Here is a 17201-nt window from a genome sequence, read left to right as displayed (position 1 = left end):
AAGAACAGAGAACATAAGACATTGCAATAAATCCCTATTTTACGGCAATCTAGCAACATTGCAAGGAAAAAAAAATATTTCGAAAAAATAGGCAAAACACCAAGGTTAACCCCTTGTCGTTTTTTCGGCCCAAATCGACTTTACTCTTGAAATTCGGTCATATTGTGCGAAATCCATTGCAAAAGAACAGAAAATATAAGACATTGCAATAAATCCCTATTTTACGGCAATCTAGCAACATTACAAGGAAAAAAAATATCTCTAAAAAATAGGCAAAACACCAAGGTTTACCCCTTGCCGTTTTTTCGGCCCAAATCGACTTTACTCTTGAAATTCAGTCATATTGTGCTAAATCCATTGCGAAAGAACAAAGAACATAAGAAATTGCAATAAATCCCTATTTTACTGCAATTTAGCAACATTGCAAGGAAAAAAAATATTTCGAAATAATAGGCAAAACACCAAGGTTAACCCCTTGCCTTTTTTTCGGCCTAAATCGACTTTTCTCTTGAAATTCGGTCATATTGTGCGAAAAACATTGCAAAAGAACAAAGAACATTAGAAATTGCAATAAATCCCTATTTTACTGCATTTTAGCAACATTGCAAGGAAAAAAATATTTCGAAAATATAGGCAAAACATCAAGGTTAACCCCGTGCCGTTTTTTCGGCCTAAATCGACTTTTCTCTTGAAATTCGGTTATATTGTGCGAAATCCATTGCAAAAGAACAAAGAACATAAAAAATTTCAATAAATCCCTATTTTACTGCAATTTAGCAACATTGCAAGGAAAAAAAATATTTCAAAAAAAAAGGCGAAACACCTTGCCGTTTTTTGGGCCTAAATCGACTTTTCTCTTGAAATTCGGTCATATTGTGCGAAATCCATTGCAAAAGAACAAATAACATAAGAAATTGCAATAAATCCCTATTTTACTGCAATTTAGCAACATTACAAGGAAAAAAAATATTTCGAAAAAATAGGCAAAACACCAAGGTTAACCCCTTGCCGTTTTTTCGGTCTAAATTGACTTTTTTCTTGAAATTCGGTCATATTGTGCAAAATCCATTGCAAAAGAACAAAATACTTAAGAAATTGCAATAAATCCCTATTTCACTGCAATTTAGCAACATTGCAAGGAAAAAAATATTTCGAAAAAATAGTCAAAACACCAAGGTTAACCCCATTGCCGTTTTTTCGGCCTAAATCGACTTTTCTCTTGAAATTCGGTCATATTGTGCGAAATCCATTGCAAAAGAACAGAGAACATAAGAAATTGCAATAAATCCCTATTTTACGGCAATCTAGCAACATTGCAAGGGAAAAAAATATTTCGAAAAAGTAGTCAAAACACCAAGGTTACCCTTGCAGTTTTTTCGGCCCAAATCGACTTTTCTCTTGAAATTCGGTGATATTGTGCGAAATCCATTGCAAGAGAACAAAGAACATAAGAAATTGCAATAAATCCCTATTTTACTGCAATTTAGCAACATTGCAAGGAAAATAAATATTTCGAAAAAATAGGCAAAACACCAAGGTTAACCCCTTGCCGTTTTTTTGGCCCAAATTGACTTTTCTCTTGAAATTCGGTCTTATTGTGCGAAATCCATTGCAAAAGAAGAAAGAACATAAGAAATTGCAATAAATCCCTATTTTACTGCAATTTAGCAACATTGCAAGGAAAAAAATATTTCGAAAAAAATAGGCAAAACACCAAGGTTAACCCCTTGCAGTTTTTTCGGCCCAAATCGACTTTTCTCTTGAAATTCGGTCATATTGTGCGAAATCCATTGCAAAAGAACAAAGAACATAAGAAATTGCAATAAATCCCTATTTTACTGCAATTTAGCAACATTGCAAGGAAAAAAAATATTTCGAAAAAATAGGCAAAACACCAAGGTTAACCCCTTGCCGTTTTTTCGGCCTAAATCGACTTTTCTCTTGAAATTCGGGCATATTGTGCGAAATCCATTGTAAAAGAACAGAGAACATAAGACATTGCAATAAATCCCTATTTTACGGCAATCTAGCAACATTGCAAGGAAAAAAAATATTTCGAAAAAATAGGCAAAACACCAAGGTTAACCCCTTGTCGTTTTTTCGGCCCAAATCGACTTTACTCTTTAAATTCGGTCATATTTTGCAAAATCCATTGCAAAAGAACAAAGAATATAAGAAATTGCAATAATTCCCTATTTTACTGCAATTTAGCAACATTGCAAGGAAAAAAAATATTTTGAAATAATAGGCAAAACACCAAGGTTAACCCCTTGCCTTTTTTTCGGCCTAAATCGACTTTTCTCTTGAAATTCGGTCATATTGAGCAAAATCCATTGCAAAAGAACAAAGAACATAAGAAATGGCAATAAATCCCTATTTTACTGCAATTTAGCAACATTGCAAGGAAAAAAAATATTTCGAAAAAATAGGCAAAACACCAAGGTTAACCCCTTGCCGTTTTTTCGGCCTAAATCGACTTTTCTCTTGAAATTCGGTCATATTGTGCGAAATCCATTGCAAAAAACAGAGAACATAAGAAATTGCAATAAATCCCTATTTTACGGCAATCTAGCAACATTGCAAGGGAAAATAATATTTCGAAAAAATAGGCAAAACACCAAGGTTAACCCCTTGCAGTTTTTTCGGCCCAAATTGTCTTTTCTCTTGAAATTCGGTGATATTGTGCGAAATCCATTGCAAAAGTACAAAGAACATAAGAAATTGCAATAAATCCCTATTTTACTGCAATTTAGCAACATTGCAAGGAAAGAAAATTCGAAAAAACAGGCAAAACACCAAGGTTAACCCCTTGCCTTTTTTTCTGCCCAAATCGACTTTTCTCTTGAAATTCGGTCATATTTTGCGAAATCCATTGCAAAAGAATATATACATATGTGTGCGTATTATGTAAATTATAAATGCGTATATATATATATATATATATATATATATATATATATATATATATATATATATATATATATATATGTGTGTGTGTGTATATGTAAATATATATATATATATATATATATATATATATATATATATATATATATATATATATATATATATATACATGTGTGTGTACATATATGAATTATAAATGCATATATATATATATATATATATATATATATATATATATATATATATATATATATATATATATATATATATATATATATATATATACTGTATGTATATATATATATATATATATATATATATATATATATATATATATATATATATATATATATATATATATATATATATATATATACTGTACATGTGTGCATACATATATGAATTATAAATGCATATATAAATATATATATATATATATATATATATATATATATATATATATATATATATATATATATATATATACATACATACATACATACATATATATATATATATATATATATATATATATATATATATATATATATATATATATATATATATATATATATATATATATATATATATATATATATAAGTAAACATAAACTGATAGAATTAAGCACACACAAGTTGATAGAAATTAACACAAATATAGTGACAGAAATAAGGACACATAAACTGATAAAAAGAAACACACTTAAATTGATGGCAATATGCAGGCATAAATTGATAGAAATATACACATGTAAATTCATAGAAGTAAGAAGATATAAACTGATAGAAATGAACACACATGAAGAGATAGAAATAAGGACACATAAACAGATATAAATAAACACACATAACCTGATAAAAATAATCGCACATAAACAGCTAGAAATAAGCAGGTATAAACTGATAGAAATAAGCACATATATATTGATAGAAATAAGCATACATAAACTGACATAAATAAACACATAAACTGATAGAAATAAACACATAAATAGATGCAAATTAGCGTATAAAATGGTGGAAATAAACACTCATAAACTGATAGAAATAAACATATAAATAGATACAAACTAGCACATAAAAGGGTGGAAATAAACACTCATAAACTGATAGAAATAAACACAATTAAAATGACAGAAGTAAGCAGACATAAACAGAGAAATAAACACAAATGAAGAGATAGAAATATGCAGACGTAAAATGATAGAAATAGGCAGACATAAACTGATATCGATAAGCACACATACTGTACACTGACAGAAATAAGCACACATAAACTGATAGAAATAAGAGGACAAAAACTGATCACTCTCAAGAAAAACGAGACTGTAAAATATTATAATTAAGGATCTCTTCTTCCTGAAAAAAAAAAACCTGTCAGCAGATAAAGAAATCTGAATAAGCCTAACATCTATATTCTTAAAAAAAAAAAAAAAAAAAAAAAAAAAAAAAAACGTCACCCGTAGAATTCCTATATAATACTCCAGCAGAACTGAAAAATTTCATAATGAATAGGAATGGAATTTATTTGTTCTTTTTAGTTGAAAATGAAATTTAATAATCTGACAGTGATTCTGGAAATCTTCCTTCAAGCAATCTTGCAAGTTTACATATGACTCGAAGGCGTATCTTTTTCTTAACTGCTGTATATACCTTATATTTTATTTAGTGTATACCACATACTCAGGCAATTACACAAAATATGTATACGTATATACTTATTGTGTAATTTTATATATATATATATATATATATATATATATATATATATATATATATATATATATATATATATATATATATATATATATATATATATATATATATGTGTGTGTGTGTGTGTGTATATATATATATTTATATATATATATATATATATATATATATATATATATATATATATATATATATATATATACACACATATATATATATACACACACATATATATATATATATATATATATATATATATATATATATATATATATATATATATATTATAAATGGTGATACGAAATAGATTTTATTCTCAGTGAAAAAAGTGTTAGGCAAATTAAAGTCAAGCAACAATAGAATTACGAGACGCCAAATATGTTTAGATTAAATGAGGGAATGACAAAAAAAAAATTTCAGAACGTAAATAAACACTTATAATTAGAAAGAAAAAAAAGATGAGTTTAGTTTAGCAATAGAAAATAAATGCTGACAGCTACATGATGAAATGGAAGCAAGTAAAGAAGAATTGAACAGTAATTTGATGAAAATTTGATCTGAATCAGCACAGGAGATAAGTGGAAAAGTCCCTAAACAAGATCAAGGAAAACTATTAGAAACACAAAAACCTAATAAAGATAATATTGACACTGAGGGTAAAATCTAAGAGAGATGAAAAAGAATTAGCGGAATTATCCAAAACAATAAACAAACTCAAAACCCAAGACATTTGTAAATTCAATCAGACCAAAATTAAGGAAACACTAAAGAAAGGAAGAAGCATCAAATTAATGAAAAGAAGACTTGGAACAGGGTGCCAACAGATGTTTGCTCTAAAGGATGAAATGGAAATATTATCAGAAAAACAGATGGAGTGATAAAATTTGCAGAGGATTTCTATACAATACAATACAATAGTAATAAAAGAAATAACTCTGCTAATAGGAATAATGAAACACCTGAGCCAATACCAAAAGTAACAGTAGGAAAGGTAAAGAAAGCAAGAAAAGGCCTGAAAAGAGTCAAAGAAGAAGGTGTTAAGGTGAACTCAATACAAAATAACTGCAAGACTGATCTATACCTACAGGCTGGAAAAATTCACTATAGGGAGACACAAAAGATCTGAAAATTACCGCCCAATAAGTTCTCTGTAAGTAGAATATAAAAGAATATTACAAAGATTACATTAGGCTGAATAGAAAGACAGCTAGACTTCAAACAACCAAGAGAGTAAGCAGGCTTTAGAAGTGGGTATTCAACAAGTGACCATATCAGCAGAGTAAGACAAACCACTGTGTGAGGCGTTTATAAACTGAAAATTGTTTTGATTCTGTCAAAACTTTAGCAGTAATGAAAGCCCTTCAAAGACAAGGAATAGATGTATCTTTTGTTAGAACACTTGAAGATATCTGTACAGCAATCCTAAAATTATGTAAAACTAGTGAGAACATTTCGATTGAGAAAGGAGTTGGACAAAGTAACCCAATCTTTCCTAAATTATTTACAGCATGACTAGAAGAATTTTTTTCTTAATTATATTGGGAAAATGTAGGAATTAAGATTTATAGGGAATACCTTAACAACTTAAGATGCAGATGACATAGCTCTGTTTAGAGAATCTTGGGAAAAATTGCAAAAGGTAACTGAAGACTTGAATAGAGAAAGCAGAAATGTAGGACTGAAAATTAATATGAGTATAACTAAGATAATATTCAATGAAATGGAGAAAGAAAACACATAAGGTTTATGGATGAACCTCTTGTGATTGTTAATGAATATATGTACCTAGGACAGAGGAGTAAGTGTTACCATAGGACATTGAAAGAAAGATAAGCATGGGATAGAGATCTTTTGGTAAACGAAATGAGATTATGAAACATAAAGTACCACTTCTTATGATAAAAGTATTTAATCAGATGGTCCTACCAGTATCAACTTATGCATCAGAAACTTAGAGCCTTACTAAAGCCTTAGAATATAAGCTAGTTACAACTCAAAGGGCCATGGAAAGAATAATGATGGGAATAACACTAATACCCCTTTCACACCATCTTTAAGAAGATCTTGTACAGGCATGGACGGAAAATTTTGGCCGTCCACGTCCATCCAAACTGGAGTACAAGATGATATGTATTCAGTCTGATGTTGTACATGGTCGTACGAGGCTCTTCGAGGTTGTTCAAAGTTGATTTAAAAAAAGTTAAACATGTTTAATTTTTGGCTAAGGACTGTCTAGCACTGTCTGGTATGTAGTCAGTCCAAAATAGTGCGTAATCAGTCCAAAATTGTATGTATTCATCCTAAATGTATAAGATCAATGCGTAATCACTATGAACTCATCGGATGTTGTACGCAGTTGATTTGTCCGAACTGAGAACATCTTGGACAATAGCATTTGCTTTCTGTTTTATTTCATAGCACTTTGTATGGCTGCCAACTATTTCTCACCTCACGCTAAGTATGTACTGTCACTGCCATAGGATTACATATGCAGTCTGTTGCGGACTGAGCTTGGACTAGTTACGCGTGGCTGCTCAGTACTTGAGGACAATTTCGTGCATTCCCGCTTGGTCATACACTCATGGTGCTCTTGCATTAGAGAAAATGCAATGGGCTGCAGTGCTGCAAGAGCCAGGCAATCTACAAATAAGCAACCAACCAACTAACAAGAGGGAAACCACATATTTAGCACTTTATTTTGTATCATATGGACCATGTTTACAACCACAATGTTACTTTAGGGGTAAAAAAACACTCAAAACTTTTACCAAGTTATTCATATAAACAAAAATTATGGCTTGGCTTTCAGTTTTTGTTTTCAATAATTGCAACGTAATAGCATTTCATGTGCCATTATAAATATATTAAAATTATTAGGGCTATACTCACGGCATAATGTTGATAAAACATATTTTCCATAATCTTTTAAGGTAAAGTATATACGAATTTTCTTATTACACTTTATTGTGACATTCATTGCTTAAAAAATTCTAATACTATATATCATCAAATTTACAGGATCAAAATGTAAGTAAATTGTACATGGGAATCAACAGATATTTTTCAAACTGAGTCAGCCTGTTTTAATATTCCATCATTTGGTGTTACCATCCAATACTTCCACCTTCTGAGCTAAAATATTCTACCAAAAATTTCCTTATGCTCTTTGTATCTATTGGTTCTATCCACAGAACTGGGTTTCTATGTCTGGCAAGTGAGCATAATGTTTCCAAGCTCCAAGAATAATTTCATGGTGGTCAGGATGCTCTTAATCAAGAATTGATGTGTCAAGAGCTGGGTTCTTAGAGCACAAGTAATTAGGAAGAGCATAATAAGCATATGTGATGGTGTCGACTCGATCTCGAGTTTGTGGCATTGTAGTAAGCAGGCAATGGAATCTTGAAGCAATTTATCTGAAGGTATGTTTGATGAGACTTCTGCATTGAGAAATCCTATAATTGTAAATTCTTTTTTTTATGAGACATTTTGCAAAGTGGTAAGGGTCTTAAGGGCAAAGGCATCATCGCCCAAAAAGTAGAATGGAATGGGGGGATGATCCTCTTCATTAGACAATGGTTCAGATTCTGGAAAGTGCAAAGCATCCTCCTCAATGGCTTGCTTCAGAAGTGCAGATCCAAAAATCCCTGCTTCAGAGTTGCTACCAGTGTGTCCAAGGTCAGCATTAAGAAATTTGTAATTGGCGTCAACTATAGCCGTGAGAACAATAGAGAAATATTTCTTGTAGTTGAAGTAGAAACTGCTACTTTTTGGAGGCTTACAAAGAACTAAATGTTTGCTGTCTATGGCTCCCATAAAGGAAAATTCCATTTTGTGTAAAACAAGTCCGTTACTTTAATCCACCCTTGTGGGGCTAGCCATGCAATTGATTCTTCAGTAAACTCATCGATAATATCTTGACAGACTCAAGGAACAAGTATAGAGATGATGTTGTGAGCAACCCTGAAGGCATACTGCAAACTTATGTAGCTTTCCCGGATTGCCAGAAAACGCAGGGAGATGGCCAACTTCAGTCCAGGTGACAGAGCTTTTCTATAATTTGTATCCCGCTTTGTAATCCTGTGTTAGATCCTGTTAAGAATTTCTTCGAATTAATTGAAACTCATCCTGACATAGTTTGTGAAAGACTGAACATCTTCAAGATTTAGTTCTGCCATCAGAGAATGATATTGCCCAAACATAGGCCTCCTCTTCAGCCAAGGTTTCACCTGAAAAGATATAAGTTAAAAACATAAGAATATGTACATAGGTCTCCTCTGCAGCCAAAGTTTCACCTGGAAATATATAAGTTAACAAACATATCTTTAGAAGGTGAATAAAAGGAAAGCCATGAATAATAAATGTGATTACCCAGTATGTCCTCTTCTGTTTTTTGTTGGTGGAGGCTCTTCTCCGTCTTCTCCATTGTCATCAGAGTCTAGAAAATAAAATGCAATCAAAGCATACCTGTGCTGCAGCTGTAGCAGTATACTTATTTGTAGATCTCTGTCCGTTAGGCACTGGGTCGGTTTTTTTCTTTTATTTAGCAAGGCCGTTTATACGATTTTGGAGCCACACGAAGCTTTACGCAGCTGTACACACCTGCCATGTGTCATCCGCAGTGCAATATTGCAATTTATCCGATGACAGTCTGTTGTCTATACGCAGCAGTACATCGTCAAACGTAACATGCGAGAACTTTACGCTAACCACACGTAGTGTACATCTCTCCGGGGTGCCTCCATAACTTTACGATACTTACACGCAGCTACACCAGCCATACGAGCCCGTACATGCTACATGCGCGCACTACGTAGTCAGTCAGTCACTGGAACGGCAACTCTCCGCCACTCTACGTACTGTTCCACGGTGAAAACACTCTGACCCCACCAGATTGATTTTTTTTTTTTTTTTTTTTTTTTTTTTTTTTTTTTTTTTACGCTAGCGTCCGCAGTCATCCGCAGCCCTACGGCCAGAGAGAAACAGAAAAGGAGCAACATTTAAGGAAAATAAATGGACATGGGCAGGAGATATAATGAGAAGGACAGTTAATAAATGGACATTAACAGCAAGAAAATTGGTCCAGAAAGATTGCAAAAAAAAAGCAGAGGAAGGAAGAGAAGACGATGGATTGACGAAAGAAAAAAAAATGCGGGTATAAACTGACATATAAAGACCATAAATAGACGCAAGTGGATGGACATGTCTGAAGCCTTTATCCTGCAGCAGACAGGTAACGTTTGATGATAATGATAAATAATTTTGTAGCATAGTCGTTCTATTAGGCAATTATATCTAAATACCAAAGTACTTGCAGTATCAGTTGTTTAACGCAACACTTTTTAAAGTGTTGCGATGCTCAATTTATTCATGTTTTCTTTATAGAGATGCCTTGACAAAGGCCAATAGTTATATATTGGCTGGAACATGAATGGAGAAGTGAAGTAACAAATTCCCTATTTCTTTTCAAAACTAAGAAATATAGAAAACTTGAAAACTTACTTAGAATAATCAATGCTATAAGTGCTTTGACATCTTATATATATATATATATATATATATATATATATATATATATATATATATATATATATATATATATATATATATATGTGTGTGTGTGTGTGTGTGTGTGTGTGTGTGTGTATGTATGCATATACTGTAGATATATATATATATATATATATATATATATATATATATATATATATATATATATATATATATATATATATATATATATATATATATATATATATATATAAACCGAAAGTAAGTAATTTTTATCAAACACGGTCTTCAACCTCATAATTAGTAGCCTTAATGGTGAACTCCCCTTACTTGCGTGAAAATGATGGAAGTAGACCGTACGGCTCTTAAAAGGAATGTTGATTTAACATGAGACACTATTAATCAACAAAAGTATGTTTGCCTGATAATAGTTGGAAATTTGTGTTGTCTAATCCAATAACATAACAGCTATAGTCGTAGTAGAAAGCAATTTTACTAAGTAAGGCAGAGTAATCATGAATTATATTAAGCAGCGTTGATGATACAGTGGTAGCAGAAGGAGCGGTAGTACAGTTGTAATATGTTATAGCACAAAAAGCAGCAGTAGCCCAATGGGAAATAAGGAAAGAAATATTCTTGTGGTAATTTACCTCCTTATTCCCATATACATGAATAATAAGCTTTCAAGAACTTTAATCCCCATCCAGCTTACAATTTCTTTTCTTGTCTACTCTCTTATTAATTCACATTTTTCAATGCAACTGCAGAATTCTCCCTCCATAACGCCAATAAATCCAAATTTTCACGATGGGCGATCATTTCGTATACTTTATTATTGTGATTAAAACTATAGTTTGGCAAATAGATATTCTACTATACATGAAATAGGTAAGAGAATTAATCAATAAAGTATATGCTAATTTATTAAAGAAGAGGCCATATCGTCATATTAATTAAGCCGTCTGTGTACTGGAGCTCGTTCTTCTTGGAATTGCGTGGTTGAAATGTTTAGCTATGATGACTGTTTACTCCACCATACTGATATTCCTTCCAAGATTAAAATCAGTTGTCAGAGAGCGTCGTCTGTTACTCCTTGTGTTGTCCAGCTCCACAAGATGATAATTATTGGAATTTAACAATTCTATTAGGTTCTGTGCATAGGGAAATTTTTGTAATTCGTATCATTGAAGGCTAACATTTGACGTCGGAAAGGACCTTTCATTAAAGATTTTGCTCAAGTTCTAAAGATATTTTATTAAAAATTAGGCCCATGTCACCACATGTATCTGATAATCTTATCACTATACATAACCTACAAATATTTGTTTTCTTATTGAGTTAATGATGTGCAAGTAATAAATAAAAATTAGGTATCTACATGGCATTACTAAACTTGTGACCCCATTACCATATACAGCAGATTACAGAACATATTTTTTGCAATGACAGTAGGCCTATATCACTTCTAAATAGCGTTGAGCGTAGACAAAGTGTATCCGAGCCTCTTGCATGGTTTGAGTAGGGATGGAATAAGCTACAGTCTGTGGATGCGTTTTTTTCTGTTAATGTTGGTGACTATATTTTTCATTAGCTCAAACCGCTCAATAGGCGTTGATTACTAAAAAATCTGTTAAGAAGCCTGGATTGAACTATATTGTCTTGCATTTCTTTTTAGAACAATTAATAGGTTTGATATACAGTATAGCTAAAAATACATTCATCAAATTATCATAATTTTTCCACTTTGATTGAGACATTAATATTACTTAAGGGATCCTGAAAATTTAGGAAAGTATGAATAAATTTCTTCTGTTGTTTATTGTTACAGTATCAGAAGTAAATATTTACTTCTCCTGAGCTGGTAATACACGATTTTGCGCAATGGTGATGTAGGAATACTTAATTATTGTATTTGGAAATAAATTTACTTTTTTTTTTCAAAACTCTAAGCGTTTTTGTTTTTTGGGAGCAAGTCACTGGATTGTAATATGAAAAAAAGGAGTCTATGGCCTTTCCTTTCCTGTGACAACAGTTAACTTTTTTTATTTATACATAACTATACGTATAAAAAAATGAATAAATGACACTGTTGCAACAACCACATTCACATCCGACCGCCTTTCGAGAAACTTTTGTTCTCGAAGAGAAAAAAGAAAATCATGGTGAGGATTTATTGTTTTTCCTCGGAAAAAAAAGATACAAGAAAGTTTGTTTTACCTCATTCGTCTGAGATGAAATGGCCTCTCTTTTATCTTTTTATCTTCTTTTTGAATCAAGTGTGATCTTTCTCTAATGTAAAGGCAGCATAAAAGTGGTGGATGTGTTTACTAAATGTATTAATAATTATGAATGTCATTTCCATGAAATATTCATATACTGTGCTTTTGATTCATTATCAGCTAAACAACAACAACAAAAATAGAGTGATGGAATCTTTACCTAATATGAATGAATTCAGGCTGAGGCAAAGGAGGAAAATAAACAATAGTTTACTTCCTTCTCTGAATAAATTACAACTTGCTTCTCTTTTTATCATATCTAACTAAAATCTTTCACTGATGAGCACACAATCTAGCTTGTCAATGCTCTACAAATGATTAGTACGTAAGTTCTTATCTTCAAATATAACATAATTTCTCTTATCGAAAAATCCTGGCGGAGAATTTTTATGTATATAGTAGTTTTTACTACAAGAGTCTGTGTTACGGGTCAGTGTTGTCAAAGTGCCACTTGATGTATTTAGACTTTGGACAGACCAAGTCTTTTCATTTCAAGCTGCGATCACATGGACTACTTTTAATTCAAGCCTTACGTAAATGCGACATACTTTGAAGAAATGTATTGGAGCAGTGCTGTACAGTATGTGATCCAGTATCTGTTTGGCAAGTTAAAGAAGCGTGGAATTATTTAAAGGATTTCCTAGGAAGGGTCTACGACATGGATTTTTACTTTTAAATGTTCAAACCTATTAGACATTAAAAATCTGCTTTACATCACAATTAAGGAAGTGGCTATGGTGTAAGAATCGCTCATAAAATTTTTAAGGAAATCTTTACGCGGGCAGAAAAGAAACATACCCATCAAAAAGAGAGATATCTGCTATAAGAAGACCTTGATGTACCCATAAATGAATTCAGTGTGTTTGAATTCGAAGCAATCATTAAAAAACCCAGAAGATGCTTATGAATGGGAGCTAGGAGTGTTAGCGCACATGGCAAAGAAGGAGACCTGACTAATTGCAATAATTACAGAGGCATCACACTTACGTCAGTTGTCATAAAAGCATATAGTATGCTAAGAGACTAGAGAGAAAGATTGACGAAAAACTGAGAGATGAACAAACAGGATTTAGGAAAGGTAGAAGTTGTACTCACCAAATTTTCACTTCAAGATATGTTGTACAGCAATGTGTAGAATATAGAAATCCACTTTTGATGCCATCCATGGACTATGAAAAAGCGTTTGATAGTGTGCAATAGCCAATTTTGTAGAGAATCCTGCGTTATTATGTAGTTCCGCTTAAATATGTGATGGAGACTGTTCGTGAGCATAGCAAGTGCAAAGTTAATGTTAGAGGACGACTATCAAAAGAATTTTCACTGAGCAACGGAGTACTCCAAGGGAATGTGTTGTCAATTATGCTGTCCATCCTCCTCGTGGATGTTATAATGTATAGCGCCGTTAGGGATGCTACAAAAATTATATAATATAGTCTAATTTGAAGTATGCTGATGACGCTGTCATTATTTGTAGAACACCAGAGGGTTTGCAACGTTTGCTTACCAGAATGCATGAAATATCACAGGAGGTTAGACTCGAGATAGATAGAAGAAAGACAGAAATGATGAGAACGGAATCTGCAATTGAAGATAAAATATCATTGAAAGAAATGATTAATTTAGTTCAGTAATTAAAATTTCGAAACTATGATCTCTAATATAGTGTCTTTAGAATTAGACTTTAGTGAAAGATTGTAAAGAGAAAATCAGACAATGGCTAGGTTAAGAAAAATTTGGAAATCAAATTGCCTAAAATTACATATAAAAATCAGGTTATATATATATATATATATATATATATATATATATATATATATATATATATATATATATATATATATATATAATAAATATATATATATATATATATATATATATATATATATATATATATATATATATATATATATATATATATATATATATATATATATATATATATATGTATCAGTTTAATGAGATCAGTGTTACAGTATGGACATGAGTCGTGGTATGACAATGAAACAATATCCAGCAGATTTTGCAGATTTGAGAACAAAGCCCTCAGAGGGATATTGGGAGGTAAATCAGGACAGGTTCAGAAATGAAACTATAACAAACTATAAGAGAGATTACTCGAATGTCATATGTGTATGAGATCATGGTAAGGGGTAGATGGAGATGGTTTGGGTATGCTCTTCGCACTTCCCAAGAGAGATTTATTCGCCAAATGTTTAACTTGGTTACACAAGGCACTACATGGCTAAGGACTATGAAGCTTGAAGTAGGAAATAATGAATGGAGAAGTTTTGATTTAAAACACGGGTTGAGAACGTATTTCTTAGTGAGGGCCATTTGGTCATTCATGATTTGTTTCTAGGGCCACATAAAATTACGAATAGTCATGGGTCAAATGAAAGATAAGTCTCAATATTTTAGGGCTTATTATTGCATGTGTTGCATACAATAACTAGAAAAGCACTCTAAGAGTGCAGACCTCTGCCACGGCAGTCTATTTATTAAAACCAGCGTACCTTTCCCAGAATAAATTAATCATTATCAGCTCTTTGCATAACAGTTTATAATCCCTACAAGTTTCATTACTTTATGATTAGAATGGCTGCCGTATAGTTGATGACCGGAATTTAACCTTTCCTTGACTTTCGACCTTAACATGTATTAATTGGAGTGAAATTTCATACACTCAAACATGAACCAAGTTTGAAGTTTCTGTGACAACGATGTCCAAACTTATGGCTGATTACGTGAAATGGTCATTTTACTTGACCGTGACCTTGACCTTCGACCTTGACCTTCCAAAATTTAATAATTTATAGCTTTTTACATAACAATTGATTCGTCCAAGTTTTATTACGATACGATTAAAGTTGTGGCCAGGAAACTGTTCACAAACAAATACACACACACACTCACACACAAACAAACAAACAAACAAACCGGCGAAAACATGACTTCATTCCAGCTTCGTTGGCGGCGGTAATAAGCCATGAATGCAAGAATATAAAATTGCAGTATTTTATCTTAAGAGGAGACTTAAATAATGTTGTATAAATAATAAATAAAAACAAAAACAATGCTGCTTAATAATAGATTGTTTGTATTCTTTGTGTATCTATCAAATATATTTTTTTTTCTGATTTTATGCCCTGAGAATGTCTACAAATGGTACTCAATTGATTATTGTGATGGCTGAAACTCTTCTTTGGCGAGACGTGTGAGGTCAGGGGGCATTGATAATGTTGCAACTCGCAGCTGGTTTCCAAGATTTATATAATTGAGTCTTGAACGCAAACGATTCTTTGCTAAGGCGGTTTATAGGTGCATATTTCAGCGCATGTCTCCTCAAAGATGGAAGAGTGTCTGCCTTTATATACAGTCCATAGAAGTCTGTAAGCAAGAGATTATTGTACCTAGCTTTCAATTCATATCACTTTGCAGCTGAATTAATTCGAGTCGTAGATCAGAATTGATATCTGCTGGTTCCACAATAAATGATGTAGCAAAGATGTTTAGCTTCTGTTGTTTACTGTTAACATCCCTGAACTTTTCACTAAAGGCCTCAATTAATTTTGCATAATCATCAGCATACAAGGATTTCTGCTTGCAAGGTAGGGGGTTATTGTTTTCAAATTGCATTTTCCAGTTTCAATTTGACCTCAAATAGCTTCACACTTGAAAGCAGTGAACTAAGAAACTGGAAACTGGGAACCCTGGGATCCCCTATCCACCGTCCCTCTGACGAGAAACGTATGGGTACGCGAACTTTTTCTGTGCTGAATATGAAATTATCAACCCATAAATCTATAAAGCTCTTGAATTTTTATTTCATAAGTTTAGTCTGGCTATGCCACAGTTACTTGATAATTTTATTTAGATTTTATTTGAAATTTTTCTACTCACTGGTAGACTTAAATGTTGTCTCCCAAACCAGACCAAAGGGATTACCTGCATATGTCTCGAGGAATGGATGGAAAGGCCTCGTGGCAGCCGTGCTCGGGGGGCGGATATGGCCAGTGGTCCGTAGGTTCCCCACCAGTAATTTAAAAGCTCAAGATACAACGGGCGAAATTTAACTGAGGCCATTTGCGTTAATAGGCGTAGGAGGAGATGACGATGATAATGACGATGTTATCACATTTCGTTTTATTGAATAGAGGGGACCCCAAGACGGGGTTTTATGAATTTACGAATCTAAGCTTTTATGATCTGTCACTAGGGTCGAGGAGGCCAATCGCTGCGAATGTGCAATGAAGAGATCCCTACAGTAGGACTTGGGTTTGATTAGTTGCTATATGAGATTTGGCTCTTCTGACCCGGTGATTGGGCCGGGGAGGTCATCCAGTGCCAAAATGCAGCAGGGGGAAGGGGACCTCTGCACTAGATACTCCCCCTCTCCCAACTACGGATCCCAGATACATCAAAAGGGAAACCAAATCTGGCAAACCAAAAAAAAAAAACTAATAGCATAATGACCATAAAGAAACACTAGAAATAAATCCACTGTCTATATTAATTCTAATCACGATTCTGGCAAAAAAAAAAAAAAAAAAAAAAAAAAAAAAAAAAAAAAAAAGTTCTTTCAGTTGAACGTTATTATTTTTACCACAATTACCATCAAAATTATCATTAGAATCCTCATTAAGATTATCATTATCATCGTTAACATCATTCACTTTCAAGGCTCCGAAGGACTAACCTGTATGGCGGTTTTCTTCTGAAAATGAAAATAAAAGGTGGAGCAAGTTAAATTGTAAAGATTTTTGTCATTTATTTGAAATGAAGCAAAATGGG

This window comes from Palaemon carinicauda, chromosome 11 (genome assembly GCF_036898095.1).
Source record: "Palaemon carinicauda isolate YSFRI2023 chromosome 11, ASM3689809v2, whole genome shotgun sequence".
NCBI lineage: Eukaryota > Metazoa > Arthropoda > Malacostraca > Decapoda > Palaemonidae > Palaemon > Palaemon carinicauda.
Note: the sequence above shows the minus strand (reverse complement) of the source record.